Here is a 25,814-nt window from a genome sequence, read left to right as displayed (position 1 = left end):
CCTTGGCTCTACTGTTGAGAAGCAGTGTTTTTTTTATTATTATTTGTTGAATTATTTACTCAGTATAGGGTTAATTTTATGAGTGTAAAGGAAAGTGAAAGTAGATCTTCGTAAAAATTAAAAGAATAAGAAAGAGAGGAAGAGGTAAGGTAGAAGTGGAGGCAGGAGGGAGGGTAGGATGGAAAATACCACTAGGCTCCTAAATCCATATAGATGAGATATATGAAATTTGTTCACCTTAAAATAAATTTAAAAAGAGGTATATTCACTCCCATATTCACTACAGCATTATTCACAATAGCCAAGTTACAGAAACATCTGTTATGTCTATCCATAGGTAGATTAGTGAATAAACAAAATACAGATTATCCACATGGTAGAACGGTATCCACACTTAGAAAAGAAGGAAATCACCATTTTTAACATTGATGGATGCGATGGACCTGAAAGACATAAGTGAAATAAGTGAGACACAGAAAGACAAATACTGGATGATTCTTCTTATATGAGGCAGTTAAAATAGTCAAAGCTATAGAAGGAAACAATAGAATGGTGGTTACTTGGTTATGGGGAAGATGTGAGGAGTTGTTGTTTAATGTGTATAGTTACAGTGGTATAAGATAAATAAGTTTGCAAGAAATGCTGTACAACATAGTGCTTACACATCACAGTAAGGTTTATGTATTGAATATTTGCTAAGAGTATGAATCTCATGTTAAGTAATCTTACCATCACTATCAACATCAATACCACCAAAACAACAAAAAACCACAAACAGCTATACAGAAACTTTTGGAGGTAATAGATATGTTTATTATCTGGATTTTGGTGATGGCAATGTGAATGTATATATATATCCAAACTCACTAAACTGGACACATTAATTATGCACAGATTTTGTACACCAACTATATGCTAGTACAGCTGGGGTAAAAGCTAGGAGATATGGCTGGTATTGCAACTTAGAAATATTGTGCTTGAAGTGGTAAACTGTATGAATGGGGCAGAGGGTGTGGATATGGAGGATGAAGACCAACTTACAAAGCTGAAGAAAACTGAATTAGGATGGAGACATTGGCCAGGTCAAGAACTAGGGGTACAACAGGCCAGTCCGCTGCAGTGGTTTTAGATATGGAAAGCCAGGGCTTCAGCAGAAGTCAGCTTATGAAGAGCCCTGGCAGCTCTGTCACCAAGAGTTGGATCTCTGGAAATGGAACTGCCCTGGAGTCGAAGAACACTCAGGTCAGAGCACAGATCTTGTTGTCACTAAGCTGAAAAGCCCTGCAGTTGGCCCAGCTTCCAAAGTAACCCCTGCTGCTGAGGGGATGGCCAGTTGGGTCAGTGACACTGAGGCAGAACTGTGAAGTTTCTGTGAGAGATACCACCTGTCATTACCTGGCCAGCTCTCCTCCAGGCCAGCTGGGAAATGGAAGTCAACATGGTGCTTTCCTTTTTTTAAAGATTTATTTATTTATTTGAAAGTCAGTTACACAGAGAGAGGAGAGGCAGAGAGAGAGAGAGAGAGAGTCTTCCATCTGCTGGTTCACTCCCCAATTGGCCACAACGTCCAGAGCTGTGCCTATCTGAAGCCAGGAGCCAGGAGCCAGGCACTTCCTCTGGGGCTTCCCACGTGGCTGGTCAGACTTCCCTATCAATAAATCCTTTCCCTTAAAAAAATGGGGGTGGGTAGTGATAGAATAGAGCGTACAGAAGGCACACCATGTTGCACATGATGTTTTTCAGATTAGAAGGTTGTGGTAGATGAAAGTAAAGCAAAAACTCACCATGTGAAGAGGAGCTCAAAGAATCCTACAATGAACAATCATAATCTTCCAACAGTATCCAATCTTCCACATTGTGTTCAATTCTTTATCTAATCTATTTTTAGTTTTCTTAAACCCTTAGAGAGTGAATTTCAGGAAAACAATTCTCCTCTAAGACCACTATAGCATAAAACTTTAAGAAAATTAACCTCAATTCTCTAATATAATCTAATATTCAGTATGCATTATAATTACAGACTGAACAAAAACTAGTCCTGCTCAGTCAATAACAGTTATAGTGGAGCTCTCCCTGCCAATAAACATCGGCTTGGAATGGGTCCTCAGGGTACAATGGATTCAACTCAATGCGCATGGGATAAGGTAGCACTGGGCTACTGGGATAGATCTGAAATTTTGGAGTGTATTGGATTGTACTTTGGGTATTTGGAGGATTCTTGGGCTGAGACTCAGCATAAGATCCTATAAGCTACAAATTTCAGGGCAAATAATTTCTCTCTGGTTCTAATCAGAACTTTGGAGCCTCACGGACTAAATCTCTGTCACCATAAATTGGAAACACCTGATGATGGGCAAGCACCTGAGACCCATTTAATTGTTGGCAGAGATCCTAATATGGGCAAATGGCCTCCTTCCAACAGATACAAGACAGCCGAAATTGTCTTATAACCTAGGTGTGTGCAGAGGAGAAAGTATTTAACCTTAAATAACACTGAAAACTGATATTTCCTTCCTGTGGAACCAAGGAGACCAGAACAGGACCACAATCCCAGAATGCCAGGACACTTTTAGAATCAACATGTCCACTGACCAGAGAGATCCAGTGCCAACCCCCCCACCATCACCACCAATCAGAAGTTGCCTCACTAGCACTTCTGCATGCCAGCTCATCCTCTCTTATCCATAAACCCAACTTCAGATCCCAGATCAGGAAAACAGATTTGAGCCTTGTCTTTTGTCTCCTTGCTGGTGGACCTTGCAATAAAGCCTTTTTTTCCCTCAAAAGCTGGTGCCATAGTAATGGCCTTTGTGCATGTCGGGCTGCAAGCCCTTACTCAGGAATAATATGAACATTTTCCCACTTATCTTCAAAATGTTTTTTAGCTCAATTTTTAAAAGCTTGGGTATAACCAAGATTTACATATTGCACTTGGTTGTTGCATCTTCTTAGTTCTTTTTGGTCATGATGTTTACAAGAAATCAAGATAATCACATCATGAATTTCTCACTTTCTGTATGTGTATGGGGATATCATTGCTGGTATCTTTTTACTTGCTGCTCTGTACCCTGCATTCATTCATGTTGCAGCATGTAACAGAATTCCATTTCGTTTTAAGGCAGACTAATAATAGTAATAATAATAATAATATTCCATTGTATTCCACATCTTGTTTATCCATTCACCCATTGATGGGCACTAGGGTTACTGTTTCCAGCGTTGACTATTGTGAATAATGCTGCTAAACCTAGGTGTGCCAATACTTGTTCAAGTTCCTGCTTTGAATCCTTTTGGATAGATAACTAGACATGGAATTACTGGATCTCATGATAACTCTACGTTTAATTTTTTAAGGATAATCATAACATTTAAGGAAAGTAAACATAAAATTTGGTGACATTTCTATAATTGATAACAAAGAAACCACAATAATAATAAAGAATCTACACATTTCAGTTAGGGCCATCTTCTCCTTCAAGTGGATGAAATTTTTGAAACAGCTCAATTTCCAAGACTATCATCCCTGGGAATTCCTGCAGAATATGCATCAGGACCTGAGGAAAGTCTTGCAAAGTGTGTCAGACCTACAGGGATCATTGAGGCAGATGGACAGTGAATTATAAGGACCAAATATCAGATGACAAAAAACGTTCATCAAAGCTGCTGGAGATACAGCAAGACACACTTTCAGACAAATTTTACTCATAGGGGAAAAGGAGCTAAGTTTGAGACACTGGCCCAGATATGCTCACTCAGGAAGAAATCACCTAGGCTCTGTGGACATGCAAAGCACATCTGTATGTTGCACCTGTCACCCCCTTAATCAAGATGACAGGAAGCACAGCAAGTCAGAAATGGAGCCAGACTTTTTTCTTTCTATTTTAAAAATCTTTTTTAGATTTTTCTGCTTTTCCAAAGTTTTGCCAGAAGTCTGGGGAGAATTTGACCCTTGATGTTAGTAATAAAATGTGATGTGAAAAAGAAAAAGAAACTGAAATCTGAAAGAGACTTAAAAAGAAGAGGGGAGGACCAGTAGCCAAGGAGTCAGTGAGTGGCCTCACTTGCACATTCCTGCTTATCTGGAACAAGTGGAGTTAGGTAGGCATCTGTTAAGCGATGGAGCAGCAACACAGGAAACAATAGAACACACTCCTTCAGAATGGCCTGGGAAAGCACCAGAGCCAGAGGGCCACCCAGCAAAGGCCAGAAGCTGTCCTCTGTTAAGAGAATATGGAGTTCTGGAATACCCTCCAGAGTGCTCTTGGCAGTACTGGGCAGAGCTATTTCTCTGAACACCATAGAGATAAAGGGCTAATTTGCCATTGATATTAGGAATCATTCAGCCAGCCCTCAATGACCGAAAAGAATGGAGACTACAACTGAAATCACCCCGACACCATTTTCCTCTTGTGGGGAGGTGGGTACAAAGATCAACAGCGACTTCCTCTGCTGTTCTTCCATTCCACAGCCCTCCGTGTGCCAGTGGACTGCAGTTGGATGACCGCAGAGGGGCTCCTGTTCACACGGACGGCTCCACCACAGGGCCATTTACACAATCCCTTCTTGCCATATGGAGTCAGCAGCAGAGCCAGATGGGTCCCTGCTTGAGCAATATTAGACAGTCATTCTTCTAAGGGCTCCTGCTCTTCTCCTTGCTTCCCACGATCCCCTCAGCCTTGCTTACAATCACAGTGTGGAAGTTGAGGCCTGAACGGGAGTCTGACCATGGGCTGGTCAGTCCCACGTGGTAATGACTGGGTCAGTTCTGTTCTCTCTGTGCCTTCCTCCAAGTGACTACTTCCAACTGCTGCTTTCTGCCCTCATCACAACCACAAAAGAACTGGACCAAGGGCTTTCTATAGCAGTCATCTACTTAATTTTACAATCTGTGGTTGCAGCATCTCCTCAAAAGGGCTTCAGTGTACAAGACAAGGCACATAACTGGTACACGATAGATGTACTCTTCATCTGTTTTAAATTGTCTTTGGATGTTACCTCCATGGCCAGTTATGTCACCGCTCTCTGGAAAGATAGTACTGGGCTTCTTATCAGGCTCTGCTTCAAAACAAAAGATCTTCCAGTGCGTTCCTTCCTCCATTTGTTTATGCTCCATCTGCTTATCTAATTCCCCCACTGCTTTCTCACACATCTCCTCTCTCTATGTTGGGGCACAGATTCCTCTTCTGTCCTCAACTTCCATAAAACGACGGCTAGCAGAGCTGAATCCAAACATTGGTAGCAAGGGCTTGGGAAGAGTGGGAGCATTTAGGGTAATGTATGTCTGATTTTGTTGAAGTAGGGACCCATTTAGCCCAGTTATTGAGTACCTTTCAGGCTCTGGGAGTCTACACAGCTGCAGCTTCTCTCTTGACTTAGGATAATGAGCCTTGGGGTTTGCCAATAGTGTCTCTGGAATACTTCATACTTGCCTACGGATCACAGTCCATTACCTAGAACAGCTTTTGGAATGGTCCAAGATATACATTAGTGACTTTGAGCTTCCAAGATGCTTGGGCTTAAAGTATTAGAAAGAATTTTATTATACCCAGAAAGGAAAAAAATGATATCATGATTGTTTTTTTTGGTTCAGTGTCCATAAGTCAAAACTGACACTGATCTCTCAAATAACCATGAATGTTTCTTTTTAAATTTTTACCTAACTATAAAAGTAATAAATGGTTAATGTAATGGCAGACTGGGTAATTCAGATCAATGCTGACTATGAGAAAAATTAAAATATCTGGATGTTGTTAAGAATAAATCATCTAGGCCGGCGCTGTGGCTCACTAGGCTAATCCTCCGCCTGCGGTGCCGGCACCCCAGGTTCTAGTCCTGGTCGGGGCGCCAGATTCTGTCCCAGTTGCTGCTCTTCCAGGCCAGCTCTCTGCTGTGGCCTGGGAAGGCAGTGGAGGATGGCCCAAGTGCTTGGGCCCTGAACCCACATGGGAGACCAGGAGGAAGCACCTGGCTCCTGGCTTTGGATCGGCGCAGCGCCGGCTGTAGTGGCCATTTGGGGGGTGAACCAACGGAAGAAAGATCTTTCTCTCTGTCTCTCTCTCTCACTGTCTATAACTCTGTTTCCGTTGATTTCTCAACAATGTTGCAGTGGGTTCGTTTCTGAGAGGAGCAGCATGGTGGGGGCAAGAGGCGCGGAGTCAACACACAGACTCCGGGAGTCAGGTGAAAGCAGGCTTGAGGCCAGCAGCCCGCAGACTCGTTTATTACAGTTGGTACAACAGCTTATATAGCCAAGACCAGCCAATCTGGTCAAGGGGCGGTCTATGCCCCAACCAATCACAGCCTGTTGCCAGGCAGTTTCCAAAGCCATCCAATCACAGCCTGTTGCCAGTCAGGCTCTTGTTGCCAGGCAGTTTCTGAAACCATCCAATCACGGCCTGCTGTCAGTCAGGCTCTGTTGTCATGTGGTTTCCTCTGTTGTCATGTGGTTTCCGAAGCCATCCAATCACGGCCTGTTGCCAGGCAGTTTCTGTTGCCAGCGGCCATCTTAGCGTGACCTTTTTACCTCAGTGGCCATCTTGGCATGAACTTTTCACCTCAACAGCCATCTTGGCATGACCTTTTCACCTCATTCCACCACATAACTCTACCTGTCTAACTCTGCCTGTCAAAAAAAAAAAAAAAAAAGAATAAATTATCTAAAAAACATCAGAGAACTAATAAGAAAGTAAAAAATTTGTTAGGCTACTGTTTGAAAGAAGACAAAATCCAGAAAAGAAAGAAGAAAGCTTAGGGACAATTTTACCCTGTAGGTTTCCTCTATAAACAGATAAACAGCAGAACTAAGATCAGATTAGAAGGCATCAAAGTCAAATGCCTATAGCTCCTGAAATAGAGCTACTAGCAGACCACAGTTACATGAAGTTGGGACACTAAAGGCTGACACCCTGAGGTGTGAATGATAAACTAGTGAAGGACCCTTATGGGGGGGAGGGACAAGAAACTAGGCCTGGGCAAATATCAGGGGCTTCTTAAGAGGTCAGATGTTCCCCAGAGTCTAGCGGGCAGGACATTCTCTGGGAAGGAAAAGTCAATCCCCTTCAGAGAATCTCTAGGCCCGCCCAGAGCAGAGCTGCCCCTCCCCTTCGGAGAGTCTCTAGGCGCGCACTTATGATGTCACTGCGACCGGCCAATCCTGTAACACCTCAGCACTCTCCCTCAGCACTCTCCCTCAGCATTCTCCGGTATGCTAATTGTCCCTCCGAACTAGCCAATCCCGTGCCACCTCTGCATTTTACACCAGCACTCTCCACCAGCATTCTTTGCCAGCATTCTCCCATATGCTAATGGTCCCTCTGAACTGACCAATCCTATGCATGCGCATTAGGAATATGCTAATTCGTTGCCTATATAATCTGTGTGAAACTGCTGCTCAGGGCTCCTCACTGCCTGAGGTGGGGGCCCGTTTGCGCAAGCGTTCAATAAAAACCTCGTGCTTTTTGCATCAACTGGTCTGGAGTCTGGATCTTTGGGCGTCCTCCCGAGCAAGTGGGCATCTCTGCAACTGAGAGGTCCAACACTAGCCCATGCCAAGACTTGCAAGCTGAACTTGAGAGACCCCTAGGCTTTGAACTTAGATTTAAGCAGGCCAAGATGAGTGGTGTACCAGCTCCTGAGATCCCTTTTATGATACAACCACAAAAAGCTAGAAAACTATACTACTGTTAGAAGAAATAGGTTACTTAGGTTACATAGTTAAGGGATAAAGGGAAAAAGATTTTAGTATGCCATCATTAATCTAAATCAGACTGGATAAATGATTGATAAATAGATAGATAGATAGATAGATATTGTAATCCTTAGTATTCTTAGTAGTTGTGGTATATAAAGTCACTTAAAATGTTGAATTAATGAATACAAAACATGAAATACTTGAAAAAGAAAAATATTTTAGGTTCCTATTAACCTCTAACATATTTTTGCCAATCAAACAATATGTAATCTGTTTCACATATTTCTGTTTAAAGGCAATTTATTTACTGATTTACTGAAGATTTATTTTATTTATTTGAAAGTCAGAGTTACAGAGAAAGAAAGAAAGATCTTCCAATCTCTAGTTCAGTCGCCAAATGGCCACAATAGCCAGCGTGTATGAGCAAGAACTACTTTGAGGTACCAAGAAGGATGAAATATTTTTGAACATTTTTAAACTTTATTGAGAGACACTAAAATTATTTAAATAAGTAAATAAATAACTAGTTTATGAATTTAACAGCAAAATATTATAAAGATTCCATTTCTTCTCAAACTAATTTATAGATTCAATCCAAACCCAAAATTCCAAAAGCAACTTTCCGTGGGACTGAACAAGTTGATTCTAACATATACATCAATTCGCAAAAAGCCAAGAACTTCCCAGACCATTAAAGGGATAGGGAACGTCTGGCCCATGAGACTAAAATCATTTGGTCTGGCCTTGTCACAGCAACAACAGTTGGGACTCAAAATTCAATAAGTCTAATTGTTAAGTTGATACTTTTGTATGACCCACAAGTGATGTTATATCAACAAGCCCAATGTGTTTTTCTTCTAGAGCAGGGTGATGAAACTTTTTTCTGCCAGAGCTATTTGGGCTGGCTCAGCCCTAGCTATTGTGGGCATATTTGGAGAGTGAAACAGTATATGTGGATGGAGATTCTCTCTCTCTCTCTCTCTCTCTCTCTCTCTCTCTCTCCCTTCTCCTCTGTCTCTGTCTCTCTCCTCTTTTCTCTCCAAACCCCACTCCTGTCTCTGCCCCTTTCCCTCTCTCTTTTTCACTGTGCCTTTCAAATAAATAAATAAATAAATAAATAAATCTTTTTAAAAAGCTGTAGAGGAAAAAATGCTGTCTCTGCTTCTTTACTCTTGGTTTACATTCTTCCGTGACTGAATCTCAGATTCCTTCTTGCACACAAACCTTCTGTGAACTGGCCCACTCTCATCACGGTCTCCCTCAACCCCACACTGCAGTACAGTCCACCCATAATGCACTGCATGGGGAAGACATTATAAATTGTCCACCTTCAGTTGATCTCCACATTGCCTTCTTTACCACCTTACTTTTTACCATAGAGAACAAAAATACCAAATGTTTACTTCCCCAGTCCTACAGCCAATCCTGACCCACAGGACCTGAAGGGACGTGTAATGGAAGGATTTTCTACCTCATACAAAAAGATCCACTCAGTGTGGAATCCAGAATCTTCTTAGACAGACTATTGCGGTGCTTACTTTTGATAGTCTGCAATATTAACAGCAAGGTTGGACCACAAAAGGATAAGATTAATTACTGAGACCATATGCTAAAGACAGAAAGAGCCTGAGCCCTTGCTGATATCAGTTTTCAAGGGAGCCAACCTGGCAGCACCTGCCTCCAGAATTCTTGTTGTATATGTTAATGTTCAATTCCAGATCCTTGCAGAACACAAACCACACACAAAGGGCTCACTGGATAGGGTAGTAAAGGAGCCAGTGTCAGAAGTACAGATGGGATGATAGGTGACTGAAACATCCAGAAACTGGCAATAGCTGGAAGCTATTAAAGAAGTCCCTACTTACCCATGGAAGATACATTCCAAGACCCCAGTTGATGCCTGAATTGCAGATAGTAACAAACCCTATGTATACTGTTTTTCCTTAGACATGCATACTTATAACATTTAACTTACAAATTGGGCAAGCAATATATTAATATTAATGATTAATAATAAATTAGAACAACTATATTGTAATAGAATTACATGAATTGAAGTTTATCAAAATATATTATGGTACCAAAGATCTTAGAAATCTCAGCATATAATTTTTTTCCTCATTAAGTTGAAAATTTTCACCTTTTCACTCAAAGGAAGCACTTCAACAGCTTCTCTTTGCATTTCCAAACTGCCAGAACTACCTCTCTTACACTTGGAGCCATTATTAAGTAAGGAGGATGACTTGAACACAAGCACTATGGTAAGACAAAAGTCAATTTGATGAGATAGCTAGTAAGTAACTGATGAGTGGATAGCATATACAGTGTGGACACACTGGGAAAAACAATGATTGACACTTTGGGGGCAACAGAATGGACGAGCACGGGATTTCATCATGCTACTCAGAATGGCATGCAATTTAAAGATTTTGGATTGTTTATTTCTGGAGTTGCCCATTAAGTATTTTTGGACCACATTTGACCCTCAGTGTCAACTATGGGTAAGGAAGAGCCACTGTACCACATCAGATCTGCAAAGACAGTAAAGAGGTGGTTGCCAACTGGGGCCTGGTGAGGTAACCACCTAAATCATAGGGATAAGGGGTCAGGTGGAGTAACCTGACCACTTTCAAAACAACAGTTCAATGTAGAAAAAGCGGTACACATACTCCATCCTCTCCCTCTAGGCAGTCTCTGTTATCCTGCTGATGCCTCTCAGTAGTTGAATCCAAAAGTGGGCCAGATAATGGTGAGATTAGCTTCCCAGGGCACAGAGAAGTACAGCAAATGGATCTTAAAGTGTGATTGGAGAACAGCCAACACTGATTACAGGCCCCTCTGCCCCAAGCCAACTTGAGGTGAGCTCACTGTTACTTTGGGCCACAGGCATCCCAGCTGATACACTGCCCATTCTCACCACTGTGCTTCTGGGAAGGTCATTCTGACTTCTATCTAAGAGGTCCCTGCCATCCCTAGAAGCCCCAGCTCAATCTCTGTGTTGCCTCCACGATTAACCCTGTCTGGCTCCCCAAGGTTGTCATTCTATTTTCTCTGTTCTCACATTTTCTATTGTGAAATAATTATAAAATCACAAGACCTTGCACAGATAGTAGAGTGGCCCTGTGTAGCCTTCACTTGGATTCCCCCAATAGTTACATTTTTTGCAATGATAATAAAATACAACAATCAGCATTTGACATTGATGCAATGTGAGTGCACAGTCCTGTCACTCTACCACACGTGTGGATTTGTGTGATCCTCTCCACAAGGACTCTGACACCACCACAACATTTCACTGCGCTATCCCAAGTGGTCACCCATATCCCCCTCCCTCACCATTCCTAATCCTTAAAAATCAGTGATCTATTTTCTAGCTCCAGACTTTTGTCACTCTGGCAAGATAATATAAACGAAGTCATGTAACGTGGTCTTTGGAGATTTTCTGTTAATTACTCAACAAAATGCCCTTGAGATGCATCGAAGTTGTGAATTCATAGCTCATTCTTTGTATTCCATGGTCTAGATGATGAATGTAGCACAATTTGCTTAACCATTTATCTATGGGAAAAAATTAGCTGTTTCCAATTTTTACCTATGAAAAATAAAGCTGTTCTGAGCAATTTTGTATAGGTGCATGTACAGACATAAGTTTTATCTCTTTGAGATAAATGCCTAACAGTGTAATTGCTGAATTGACTAGTAAGTGTATGTTTAGTGTTTTTGTTTAATTTTAATAAATGTATTTGGGGGGAAGAGAGAGAGAGAGACTCTCATTCTCTGGTTTACTCCCCAAATTTCTCAGTGGCTGGGAATGAGCCAGGGTAGAAGCAGGGAGCCAGAAACTCAATCCAGGTCTCTCACATAGATGGTAAAAAACCAATGATTGGAGCCATCTCTGCTGTTTCCCAAGGTTTGCATTAGAGGGAGCTGGAGTCAGGAGCCAGTGCCATGAATCAAACCCAGGTTCTCTGATGTGGGACCCAAGCATCTTAATAGCTAGGCTAAATGCTGACACCTGTTTAGTTTTTTAAATTCTCTGCTAAAGTATTTTCCCAAATAGCTATATATGACAAATTCAGTTTCTTCACACCCTTCCAGCATTTGATGTGGTCATTCTTTACTTTAATTGTTCTAATAGGTACATGATAATATCAAATTGTTACCAAAAGATGATGACAACAAAAGTTTGGGGGTGAAGAAAAGAGAACATTTAATCTGATGACCAATGAAGTGGCAGCAGATATACAGATCTCAAGAACTATTTCTCGGGGCCGGTGCTTTGGAAGTAAAGCCACCGCCTGCAGCGCCAGCATCCCATGTGGGTGACGGTTTGAGTCCCAGCTGCTCCACTTCCGATCCAGCCTTCTGCTATGGCCTAGGAAAGCAATATAATATGGCACAAGCCCTTGGGCCCCTGTACCCGCATGGGGGACTTGGAAGAAGCTCCTAGCTCCTGGCTTCGAATCTGCACAACTCTGGCCGTTGGCAGCCAATTGGAGAGTGAACAGCAGATGGAAGACCTCTTTCTTTCTCTCTGCCTCTCTTTCTCTCTGTGTGTAACTCTGACTTTCAAATAAATAAATAAATATTTTTTAAAAAGTACTATTACTCTCCTAAATGAGGATGTTTGGGGATTTTTAAAAACACTATAAGGAAGTGGAAGCTGATTTGGTGGAATTGCAAAGGTGCTGCGAGCCTCTGGTTTTTGGCCAGGTATCAAGGCTCTCTCATTCTTTCTGTGCTTTGTGTCTGCAAAAGAAATTTTGATAAGGAACAAGACAATGTGTACTTTAGGACATGAACAAGGGGAAAGCCAGCAAGTTCAGGCATGAAACATCAACAAGATGCTCATGGCTGCCTGTTCAAGATTACCTAGTTGGTTTGATAACCAAGTAGAATTCAGTCAGCCTTGGGCTACATGCAGGTGGTAGCTATCTTTTGCTCTGGACCTGGAATTCCCCTCAACAGAACCCCTCAAGACAATACTGGCCACTGGCATGTCATCCATTGGACCACATGAGTCCAGTGATAAGAATCTTGCTCAGCCGGCTGTACCGCTCCCTCTGTTCAATGAGTTAAGTTGAGGGAGGCTGGCTAGGAGACTGGGGCTGATGGTATCTAGCATCTGCGTTCAAGGCCCTGTGTGATTACTTGTATTCCTCTATCCTTGCTAATTTTAAGGTAGAGACTTCAATTCTATAATGGGTCCAGGATAACTCTGTGTGATTTTCAGTGAAAATGTCTTCAACATTTTCTTATCATAAGAGTGAGGACTTCCAAACTCTATGTTGAAGCTGAAATGGAAAGTCCCATGTACATCAATTTGTAAAAATAATTATAAATGTTATTTTAAATTTTGGTTTCAACATTTGCATTGCTAGTAGAAATCTTATTTATTTTTGCACATTGCTACTGTGTCTTGAGAACTTGCAAAGTTCAGTTATTAGCTTTAGTAGGATTTTTCTTTTTTGTTGAGTGGATTCCCAAGGTTTTCTTTGTAGATCGTATTGCTGTCAGAAAAGCTAGGTAATTTAGTTTCTTCCTTCCTTTCCTTAATGTACTGGCAAGAACTTCTTGTATTAAGTTGAGAAATGATGGTGAAAGTGGACATTCTTGGGGCTGGCATTGTGGCATAGCAGGTAAAGCCACCGCCTGCAATGCCAGCATCCCACATGGGCACTAGTTCAAGTCCTGGCTGCTTCACTTCCAAGCCAGCTCCCTGCTAATGGCCTGAGAAGGCAGTGGAGGATGGCTCAAGTCCTTGGCCCCTTGTACCCACAGGTGAGACCTGTAAGAAGAAGATCCTAGGTCCTGGCTTCAGCCTGGCCCAGCCATAGTCATTACAGCTATTTGGGGGGCAAACCAGAGAATGGAAGATCTTTCTCTGTCTCTCCTTCTCTCTCTCTCTGTAACTCTACTTAAAAAAAAAAGGTGGACATTCTTTCTTTGTTCCCAACCTTAGATGACAGCATTTGGCTTTCCCTATTTGACCATTAACTATAAAGCTAGTGTAAGGTTTCTGTAATTTCCTTTATCAAGTTGAGAAAACTTCTCCTTGTTCTTGTGTTTCTGAGAATTTTTATCATTAATGTGCATTTCATTTTGTCATATTTTTCTGCATCAATTGATACAATAGTGATTTTTTTTTCTTCTTTAACCTGCTAATATAATGTGTTACACTGACTTTCAAATGCTGAACCAGACACACATCCTTGGAATAAATCCCATTATGTCATGGAAATATATGTTTTATATGCTGCTAACTTATGTTGGCAATGTTTTCAGAAGTTCTACACTGATATACATGATAGATATCAGTCTCTAGTTTTCTTTTTGTACTGTCTCATTTGTCTGGTTTTGATATCAGATGATACTGGTTATATAGATGGAATCAGGGATTTTTTTCTACTTCTCATATATTTTGGAAGAAATTGTATAAATTGGTATTAATATCACATTATATGTCTTGTTCTCCAGCAAAATCACAAGCTTAGAGATTTCTTTTTTGAGAGTATTAAACTTGTGAATTCAATACTCTCAATATTTATAGAGATATTCAGATTAGCTATTTTATATTGAGTTGTAGTAGTTTTTGAGTAGTTTTTCCATTTCATCAAGTTTGTGTGTCTAAAGTTATTTGTGGTATCTTATTACAATCTGTTTAACACCTGCAAGATCTATAGTGATGTCCTTAGCTTCAGTCCTGACCGTAGCAGTTTATGTCTTCTCTCTGTTTTCTAGCATCACTCTTGCTAGACAGCCTCCTCACCAGCTAGCAGGAATTATGCCCCTGTCCCCTACTTGGCCTTTTCTGCAACTGCCAGAGGGGAAGGAGAAGTGGGAAGGCATAGGAGTGCCTCAGGGAGCCCGAGGATAGTAAAATTCTAGGCTCCTCTCTTGGCCTGTTTAGGTGAGGCAGAATTACAGAGCGAGAAGGAGAGACACACAGAGAGAGGTCTTCCATCCACTGGTTCACTCCCCAAATAACTGCAGACAAATGGCTGGAGTTGGGCTGATCCAAAGCTAGGAGCCAGGAGCTTCTTCCTAATCTCCCACATGAGTATAGGGGCCCAAGCCCTTGGGCCATCCCCCACTGCTTTCCCAGGTGCATTAACAGGGTGCTGGGTTTGAAGTGGAGCAGCCAGGACTGGAATAGGTGCCCATATGGGATGCTGGCACTGAAGGGCAGGACTTTAACCCACAAAGCCACAGTGCCTGCCCCTGCATGGTTCTTTTCTACCAGTTTTTCCCCTTTCCTATTATTTTTGCTGCTGAAAGTAGGCATTTCTGAGTGTCTTTTAAAAAATCTATTTCCATTGAAGTTTCTATTTCCTGGGTTTTTTTTAAATTTATTTTTATTTTTATTATTTTTTTGACAGGCAGAGTGGACAGTGAGAGAGAGAGACAGAGAGAAAGGTCTTCCTTTGCCGTTGGTTCACCCTCCAATGGCCGCCGCGGCCGGCGCGCTGCGGCCGGCGCACCGCGCAGATCCGATGGCAGGAGCCAGGTGCTTCTCCTGGTCTCCCATGCGGGTGCAGGGCCCAAGCACTTGGACCATCCTCCACTGCACTCCCTGGCCACAGCAGAGAGCTGGCTTGGAAGAGGGGCAACCGGGACAGAATCCGGCGCCCCGACCAGGACTAGAACCCGGTGTGCCGGCGCCGCAAGGTGGAGGATTAGCCAAGTGAGCCGCGGCGCCGGCCTATTTCCTGGTTTTTCCAATATTCAATTCCAGATATATGAGGCGGGAAAGATCCAAGGTATTGCCTGGCCTGTTATTCCTTATGATATGGGATAGAAAGGAAGGTAGTTAGTAAACAAAGAAGCTAGGAGGTTGCCAGTATTCTCTGCTGTAGACCCTGCACAGCTAAAACTCCACCACCTTCTGTACCAATTCAGCATGTCCACTTCCTATGATGAACCTGAGTCTCCTCCATCATGCAGAAGTAGCCATGATGAACACATGTATGCTGAACTGTACATGGAAATGTCAGGAAACCTTCCCAGAGATCACCACTCACACTGAGCCTTTCCTAAAATCCACCTCATTTGTATATTCAATTAGGGCATCACCACCTATGCAATAAAGGGAGAAACCAAGCTGGGGGAGGGGTGATTCTCCCCAATAAGGTTGCCTACATGTCTGTCTGTGTACTATCTCTTCAATCTTTTAAAATAAATCTTTCTCCCATTCTTGCACTATATCTATGTCTCTGCTTTGAATTCTTGTCTCATACCAAGAACTTGGAACAAATCCAGCTGGGGATACCCACAACCCTCTACCCCACAACACTCTGATGCTTAATCCCAGGGTTGTTCTACCTTCTCTCTCCATTTCAACATCTTCCTAGTTTTAGTTTGTACAAAATATACTTGAGTTTCAATTTTTATTGACTTGAAAGAATGTGTAAAAGTAGGTAGTATACCTACTCCACCCTCCCAGAAGCAGAGTTGTTAAGTAAGTTGTTCAATATTGTCAGCCAGTGACAGAGCAGGAATTGGATAGACGCCATTTGTCAACAAGCCCACCTTCTTTTCTGCTCCTTAATAAATGTTGATTGAAAGGCTGAGTCATTGAAATAAAGCCCCATGCTTTTAGTTCTGTGATTTTTCCCAAGACTCAAGCCTGCATTCAGAAAACTTTAAAAGATACAGTAATGTATTTCTTTTTGTGCATCACAGTCAAAAATTCTTGAAATCTATAGGCCTGGAAACCGCAAGGCATTGCCCTTTAGGATATTTCCTAAAATCCAATTACGTAGATTCTGTGAATAAGTTTCTCCAGCACTGGCTGCAAGGTATCAGGATCTGCTTACCCTCCTTGACCTTTGTTCCTTAACCTGGAGAGTGGTTGGAGACTCAGGCAACTTTAGAAGCAAATCAGGATGACAGCCTGGATCTATGAAAGAAAATCTGAAAAATAAAGCAATCCTCAACCCTCCCCTGTAAAGGGCTTTCAGATAAAAGCAGGGGCAAGTTCCCAAAAGTGTAAAAGCTGCCAGTTAATGTTATGTGTCAACGTGGCTAGGCTACGGTGCCCCAGTGGCTTAGGCAAACTAGGCAAACTACATGTTGCTCTGAAGGTATTTTTTACATACGATTAACATTTGCCATCAGTAGGCTTTTGAGTTCAACAGATCTGCTTCTGAGGAGTGAGTGGGCCATAAGAGCAAAGACCAATTCCTCAAACAAGAAGCCCAAGAGTGCCACAGCGAAATTCTGCTGAGTTTCGAGTTTATTGGTCTACGTTATAGACTTTAGACTCAAGATTGCAGCATCAATTGTTCCAGTCAATTTCCAGCCTGCTCAACTGCCGTGTGGATTGAGAGCTTGCTAATCTCTATGGTAGCATGGAACAAATCTTCAAGATCTCTCTCTTTCCCTCTCTCCTTCATTCTCACCCTCATATTTATGCACAACACACAACACACACACACACATACACAAACACACATATGCATGTTGATTACAAGGACTGAAGAATGGAAGGGAGGAGAGATGGGGGATGCTAATAAGTTAATAAGCTACAAGAGAAAGAGAACAAAAGGCCATTTTTCATTCCTGACTCTATGCCAGCATCTTAACTCAGACCCTATCACGACTGCTGGCCGTCACCACACTCTACTTACAGACCCAGCAAACCCGGAGGCCACCTCCCCTTACGGTTGTCCTCCCTATCCCAAAGCTTTCGCCACTTCACAAACTTCTATCCCATTTGTGTAGCCAACGCAGCATCAACATAAAAAACAGATGCCTTCCTTGTCCAAGTTTTCATTCTCTTACTTCTGTTCCAGGGGACATATTTCTAGCCGCTACCTAGCCTTACACCTGGCAGTGCTGGGGACTTGTCTCAGGATCTGGCCCCTTTTTGTCTGATGAGCATCTGTAGTGGCTTGGTGAACCTTCTTGATCTTCTGGTCTCAGGGTTTTAGTCTAACATTTTGGTTGCAGCAACAGGATTCCGTCTTCAGAGGGGACACAGTGCCCTCAGGGCAGAGTCTGTTGCCACAGCAGCAGTCCCTTTGAGACTGCTCAGTCTGAGGGAGTACCTCCTCCGAGAGAAGGCCCTGGCCCCCAGCACACACACATACCTTATAGTGAGTACACACAGCCTTTGCTGGGCCCCCTGTTTCTGGCCATCTCTAAATGACCACTTTGCATGCCTATGGCATTAAATAACAATCTAGGAAACCTGTGAGCTGTTGAGAGGATGCCCTCAAATTTAATGGGAGGAATCCCCTGAACTTGACATTTACAGTGTTGTTTTTTCTTGGTACTTCATCTAAAATACTTTGAACTCATAATGACATCTTGTGGCCATTTGATGTAATTACAGCTTGTATCTTTGCAGTCAGAAAATCAATACCTTAGCTCAAATGTGAATTAGGAAAATTCACTCTGAAGGCAAGAGATGAATAGCTCCTTCTTGCTCCCTCTGGGAAATTTCCAGGTGAGTGGGATGGGAAAATCATTCAAGAGGTGCAGCAGTCTCACAGAGCTTCTCAACAGAGCACATCCCATTTGTAGGTAAGAAGAACACTTCTGGCTTGTTTGAAGGTGCCTATTAGGGATTTGGTCCTCCAAGCATCTCCAGCACCCTAACATCACCTGGTGTTCAGGGTCTTCCATGACATAAATGAATAACCAGCAACCTTGGTGACACTGTGCAGAGTGGCCCTCTTAAGCCTCCCACATTTAACCCAGATCATTCCTTTGCTGGCTTGGTTGACTGAGAATCTTCTAAATTATACAAAATTAAAACTCTCGAGCTTTCCTGGCTTCCTTTCAGAAATGCCCACTGATGCTATGTCTAAGAAATACAGAGCTGAATCATGCACATTTTTGCCAAAATGAGTAAATCTTTGTGAGGATGACATGTCTTTGCAGTTCCAATTAATTTGCAATGTTGATTTTGAATCTGCATTTTTGAGACTCTTGGCTTTGGGCTACCCTTTGCTGAACAGCTTTTGTTTCCTACTTTTCATATGTTGGGGGGACACGGGTTATAGGAACTTTGAGTCTGGAGGACCCGCAAAAATTCCAGTATGATCAGATAGAAGTGAAGATTATACCTCATCCGACTAGCAACGCTTTTCCTTCTTTCTGTCTGCTTTAGGAGTGATCTGGATTTTGCTTGTAGTTTTGAGTAGAATTTGAATTACTCTTGTGCTGTTAGTCGTATTTCAGGTATACTGATGGTTTAACATTTTGGTTTGATTTGAAAGCATGATAAGAAATTTTTGCTGTTTGCTTTTAGTATTTCAAGACAAATTCCTTAAAAATCTTCTGGTTTCCATCTTATCTGAAAATCTGCTCTCTAATATAAAAGAATAAATTAAGGATAATACAGTTAAGTGGATGGGCAAGCTCCTGGATGTTAACCAGGATACAACACATTTCCTAGGAGGATTAAAAGTGACTGTCTCAAATACGCCCATTCCCTCGGTCTGAGTATTTCATTGCTATAATGAAATGGCAGAAGCAGGCTAATTTATAAAGGAGACAGGATTATCTTGGCTCACAGTTCTGGAGGTCCACAGCCTAAGATCTGGAGACCCTGTGTTTCAGCCTCTGATGATGACGCTCTTGCTGGTAGGGTCCTGAGACAGCACAGAGCCTCACATGGGGATGAAGCAGGAGTGGTTAGTTGTTCCTAGCCATGCAAGAGCTTTGTCTCATGGATGATGAAGCCTGAAGGCACAGATACAGAGGGGCAAGTGAGTATTGAAGCAAAGTTTAATGAAAACAAATAATGAAGAGAGTACACTGGACAGACCAGACAGACATCTCAGTAAAGAACTTAGAACAGTCTGCTTTGGACTGGAGTTCTTATGGATGTGGGTCCGGAGCCTCCATTTCTCCCCTCCCTGCACCTTGCTGTTAAAGCAACTCAGTAGACATTAGCCTATGTGTGTACAAGGGGAGGGAATGTGCAATGCAATGTGGAAACAAGTCCTGAAAGCAGGACCCAGCCTCTGGTCTGCCTACCTGGCTTAGACCAAGGTGTTCTTGCCTGGCCTTTATCAAAAGGAAATCACTGGCTTGAGAGATGATAGAGCTGGCCAGACAAGGTTCTGATCGCTAGACTGAAGCAGTTATTCGCTTCTCAGATAGATGAATACCTTGATGGCCAGTACTGATCAGAGGGGTTTGTTTAGGGAAATTCCATTCCTAAAATAATTAACCTTGTCTTATGACCATGTTAGATGGATTTAAGCCTCCTCCCTGGGAGTAGTTCACCAAGCCTTTCACCAAGGGGAGTTCTGGGAGGAATTCCATGCTCAGAAAGCCCTCTACCTAGTAGTATCCTAGAGAGTGTCAGGGAGAACAAACAGGAGACCCATACTCATGCCCATAAAATCCCCCATATGAATATTACAGGAATTTGATGAAGAATTACAACATGGTCAACAAAGAGGGGGTGAGCAAAGCAAATGAAAGAAGATTTTATAGGGAGTGTAAATCAATTGATCAATTCTTCTACATAGTTTCAAAGTGTCAGGGATCCATTTCGAGATTCGATGATTATTCGCTGTGCTTCTCTCTTCCGTTGAGGAGCAGTGTTTTTTTCTTTCTTTCTTTCTTTTCTTTTTTCTTAGTACTATTTGTTGAAATCTTTTACTTAGTATAGGGTTAACTATATGATTATTAAGTAAACTGAAAATAGACCTTTGTAAAAATTAAGAGTGGGCATGTGAGAGGGAGGAGGAGGAAAGGTTGGAGCGTGGGCGGGAGGGAGGGAAATGTCACTAAGTTCCTAAATCTGTATATATGAAATACATAACCCTTGTCTAACTTAAATACAATTTAAAAAATAAAGCAGGTGATGAATATATACATATACAAAAAAAGATGTCAGGGGTCGCTTTGCTGTTTTCTGCCTCCTGTGTAGCGGTCATGGTTCCTAACCAGGTGACAAATGTTACCATGTCAACCACTTGGGAGCTGTGACAGTTGAGAAATATTGTCGACCTGACCAATTAAGGCAGGTTATGCCTACCTAATCAGTTGCTAAGCACTTGAGACATGCTGTTTTGTGGTGTTTTCTGGTATGATGCCAGAGCCTAGTTTCTCATATGGTTACTTACAGATTTCATTTTCTTGGAGCAGTGTTTTTGTCTTATCAACTGATGCCAGGTTTTATACAAATACCTGGTTCCTGATTCCCACTGGGGCCCTTCCCAGCTGCCTATTAATCCCTCAGTCCTTTCCTGAGACTCCTCCCTGGTCTAGGAATTTCTTTCTTCTCAGTTTCTCTATGATAAAATTGCCTTTTCACCTGCTCCTTCATCAGCCTTGTATGTCATTGTCTATGGAACAAGTTCCTATGATATGTATTAGAATTGGGCTCATGAGCTGGAGACCCTTGTCCCTATGTGATCTCATCTGTATCCACCCGTCAATCAGACTACATAACCACTCCCCTTTTGGAAGTAAACAGGAGGCGTGGAGCACCCAGGGCCAGCCCTGTTCTCCAGCACACTGCCTGTTAATGCAGCTCTTGCTGCCCATGCAGTTTCTTCGCACGGCTCTGGCCTGCAGACTCCTGCATGTGGCCCCTGATCTGCTGACAGATTCTGGTTTGGAATCTCCTGTTTACCCTTCTTAGGCCTCTCTCCTTTAATAAAGCCCTCATGTTCCTGTGTATTTCTCTCACTCTCTAAATAAATCTTAAACCTTACCATATTGTCTGCCTCGTTTGCGTCTAAGCTTAGGATGCCTCACTAAACTTGAGACAAGAACTCAAAATATTAATTTCAGTGTATGTTTGCCAATAATACCTAGGGGTTCAAATCAGCAGTACCATTTTCTGGGATAGTGCTCGGTTGGGGCTTTCTGGATGTGGAATTCCTGAAATCGCTCTCAGAATGTCATAGCTGCCATCTTGGTGAAGGGCAGATGAGAGTCCTCTAAGATGAGGACTAAAATCTAACATGTCTACCATGTTGCCCCCAAGGAGACCCACCCACCCAAGTTAATGAGCAAAAGCAATACTTCTGATATATAATTCTGGCTTGCTTCTGTATTTTCCCTCATTCCACTGCACAGAAACGCGCATTTTTTCTTTGGCTCCTCATCCACACATGGCCTCGTGTCTACCTAGCTACCGTAACAGTATGAGGCAGGGAGCATGCATGTCTAAGTGTCTGTCTCTCCATGTGATTCTTCTTTTCTTTACAAAACCACTCTGACTCAATCATGGGGCTCTACCCTAGTGATTTAATCCAACCTAATCACTTCCCAAAGGTGCTGCTCTAACACAATATGGGTTAACTTTCCATACCCATGAGACTTTGGAGATTAAATTCTTGAGTTCAAATATCCAAATCACAGGACCCCCAAACTCTTCTTTTCTGCATTTTGCTGAAGCAGTAAAATATTTCTTTGTGCCCTTTTGAGATGTAAATTTCTTTTCTTTCTTTCTTTCTTTTTTTTTTTTTTTTTTTTTTTTTTTGACAGGCGAAGTTAGACAGTGAGAGAGAGAGAGAGACAGAAAGAAAGGTCTGACTTTTTCCATTGGTTCACCCTGCAAGTGGCCGCCACAGCCGGTGCGCTGTACCTATCCGAAGCCAGGAGCCAGGTGCAGAATCCGGCGCCCCAACCGGGACTACAACAGGGGGTGCAGCGCTGCAGGCAGAGGATTAGCCTAGTGAGCCATGCCGCGCCGCGGCGCCAGCCAAGATGAAAATTTCTACTCAGTCTCACCTGAAGACCTTCAGCCTTTGGAGAAAAGAAAGGCTGAAAAGATTGCTATTTGCCCTGGCTAAAACCTGATATTGGAGAGGAAAAAAGAGAGCTGTATGGTCAACCCAGTTTAATTAGAAGTTAATATTCATTTATTTTGGAGGCCTCTCTTTTCTAATGGATCTGAGTCCCTATAAATTAGCTAGTTTGTGTAGTCTCATGACTAAAACTTTAAAATAAAAACTAAAAGACCTTTATTTTGTCTGTGTTTTATGGATCCATGTCTAGATATGTGTGATTTATTATATCCACATGTATCTGTTTATATATTATCTACCATGTAATCAAAAAACTGATTAGCAGAGTGCTCTTAAAATAAATTAACTTGAATATTTTTCGAATTAATGTGATATTAGCTATCTTTGGTAAATATTACTAGTTTAATTAAAATAGGCATGTCTATCAATACTATATGTAATAGGGACACAACTTTTTTCTCTATTAGGTATTATAAAAAGTGAGCTAAGAAGGAAAAAATAAATAAGATATCAATAGAATAAGAGTTTATAAATGTGCTTTCAAGAATAACTAGGTTTTATAGTGTGTTTGTTTTTAAATGTTCCTCTAGTCTCTTTAATAACTACATCCTTACGGATTTATTAAAGAACATCCCAAACCTAGCTGGAGGAGCTGCTATAGAACTCCAAAAACTGAGTTCATTCATTTGACTCACAATAAGCCAACCACTGTCAGCAGGGTGATAGAGGCAAGGAGGTGCTTATTACAAAGCCTGGAACCAGGAGCCTGGCAGCTATGGCTTAATTCCTAGGCTCCCAGGAGGGATCAGGGATAAGTGTTCTTTCCTTTAAAATTGGGACTGAGAAGTGCACGTTCAGCTCCTGTCCAAGTCGCTGGTTGGTCTGCAGTGCTGGCGGAGCTCCTTTGATTGGTCAATGATGTCATGTTCTTTGATAATGCAAATGGGCTCCAGTCAGTGTGAAGGCTGTATTTACTCTTCACTTGGACCCCCCTCAAGACAAGAGCGAACTGGAGATGTTATCCACAGGGGAAATAAAGAAGCCTGGTGATTAGGGACCTGGTGGGGCCAGTTGCCCTCCCTACTCCCTCAGTTCAGTGAGTTACTTCTAGTGAAACCAGGCAAGGGAAAGGATAAGCTAAGGGGAGGAGGCCAGGAGAGGGTGAGAGACAATGACCTGATGGTTTCTAGCACCTGCATTCAAGGCCCTGTGTAGGGATCAGTTTCAGTTTTACTAAGCTAACTTGAATGATGAATATTCATTAAGTATCCAGATCACTTCCAAGTAAGATAAAGTAATAAAACACTAATTGCTAAGGACTCCTTAAATTTTATAGAAACACAAGAAATTGTTAGTCTATTAAAAATGTTCTTATGCCCTGTTGTTCTGTGAAAAATATATGGTTCTAAAAATTATAAAACTGTGTTCATTTTCAGAAGACTGCTTTATAATTGCTAAGGATTAGAGTTACAGGTAATGTGTGTATTTAAAACAACTAAGAGGGATGGGTGCTACAGCGTAGTAGGGTAAGCCTCCACCTATGGTGCTGGCATCCCATATGGGCACCCAATCTGTCCCGACAGTTCCTCTTCCAGTCCAGCTCCCTGTTTATGGCCTGGGAAAGCAGTGGAAGATGGCTCAAGTGTTCAGGCACCTGCACCCATGTGAGAGACCCAGAAGAATCTCCTGCCTCCTGGCTTTCAATCAGCCCAGCCCCAGCCATTGTAGCCATTTGGAGAGTGAACCAGCAGATGGAAGACCTCTCTGTAACTATGTCTCTCAAATAAATAAATCTTAAAAAAAAAAAAAAAAAACTACTAAGAAAACCAAATCTGCTTTAAGTATAAATATATTTTTGGTGAAAGGTTGGTTTTTTGTTGATAAAAAAAGATAATTTTGTACACTTTAGAGGTTGCTTTAAAATAAAGGAATGAAGAATGCATTAATAAAAATAAATGGATATAGAAAGTTGGGAGAAGAAAGTAAAAATCTTGTGTGGTTGAACTGACTTAAATGACTTCATTACAAAAATGTTAAATTTAAATATTATTACTAGTAGCACACTAATACAAACATAAAATTTCAGTTTCCCTTTTAAACAAGATTTTTGTGCAATGCATATAATAGATAATGAAAGATTTTTGGTTTTTTTTTAGTAAATTGCAAAAACAGAGAGAGAAATGAGATTCTATGTGCTTCGTGCTGTTTTCATTGGGTCTTTGATCACTTAAAAAAACTGAGTCTTCAAAGAATTAAGATGTTTCTACAGCTATGTGGTTTTTTCCATGTTAGTTTTCTTTTAATCACTTATTAACCTTAAAGGCAGAGCAACAAAGCAAAAGAGAACCTTCCATCCACTGGTTCACTCCCCAAACAGCTGCAACAGCCAGATCTGGGCTAAGCCAAAACCAGGAGGCAGGAACTACATTCTGAAAGTGTTTGGGTGGCCTTCCACACAGGCCATTAACAGGAAATTGAATGGGAAGCAGAGAAGCCAGGACTCAAACAGACACTCAAATATGGTATACCAGTCTGCAAGCAGGGGCTGCGCCAATCCGAAGCCAGGAGCCAGGGACTTCCTGCTGGTCTCCCACACGGGTGCAGGTGCCCAAACACTCAGGCCATCCTCCACCACCCTTCTGGGCCACAACAGAGAGCTGGACTGGAAGAGGAGCAACCGAGACCAGAACCTGGTGCCCACATGGAATGCCAGGTGCTGCAGGCAGAGGATTAACCAAGTAAGCCATGACACCAGCCCCCTACATATTCTTCTAACCAGTGCATGGAACTTTTTCTAGGATTGACTACATGCTAAGCCATAAAGCAAGTCTCAGAAAATTCAAAAAAAATAGAAATCTTACACATACTTTCTCAGACCACAATGGAATGAAGCTGGAAATCAACAATTCATGAATCTCTAGAACATATGAAAACACATGGAGACTGAATAACATGCTCCTGAATCAACAGTGGTTCATAGAAGAAATCAAAAGAAATTTAAAAATTTCTGGAAATAAATAAAGATGACAATACAACAAATCAAAACTAGTGGGATACAGAAAAAGCAGTGTTGATAGGAAAGTTAATAGCAATTGGTGCCTGCATCAAGAAATTGAAAAGGCACCAAAAAAATGAGTTTCCAACGCATCTCAAGGATCTGGAAAAACAACAACAACCCAAACCAGAAACTAGTAGGAGAAAAGAAATAATTAAAATTAGAGAAGCACTCAACAAAAATTAAAATGAAAAAAAAATACAAAAGATCAGCAAAATGAAGAGCTGGCTTTTTGAAAAAAATAAACAAAATTGACACACCATTGGCCCAAATTAAAAAAAAAAAAAAGGAGAGAGAAGATACAAATCCATAAAATTAGAGATAAAAAAGGAAATGTAACAACAAT

This window comes from Lepus europaeus, chromosome 11 (genome assembly GCF_033115175.1).
Source record: "Lepus europaeus isolate LE1 chromosome 11, mLepTim1.pri, whole genome shotgun sequence".
Taxonomy (NCBI): domain Eukaryota; kingdom Metazoa; phylum Chordata; class Mammalia; order Lagomorpha; family Leporidae; genus Lepus; species Lepus europaeus.
Note: the sequence above shows the minus strand (reverse complement) of the source record.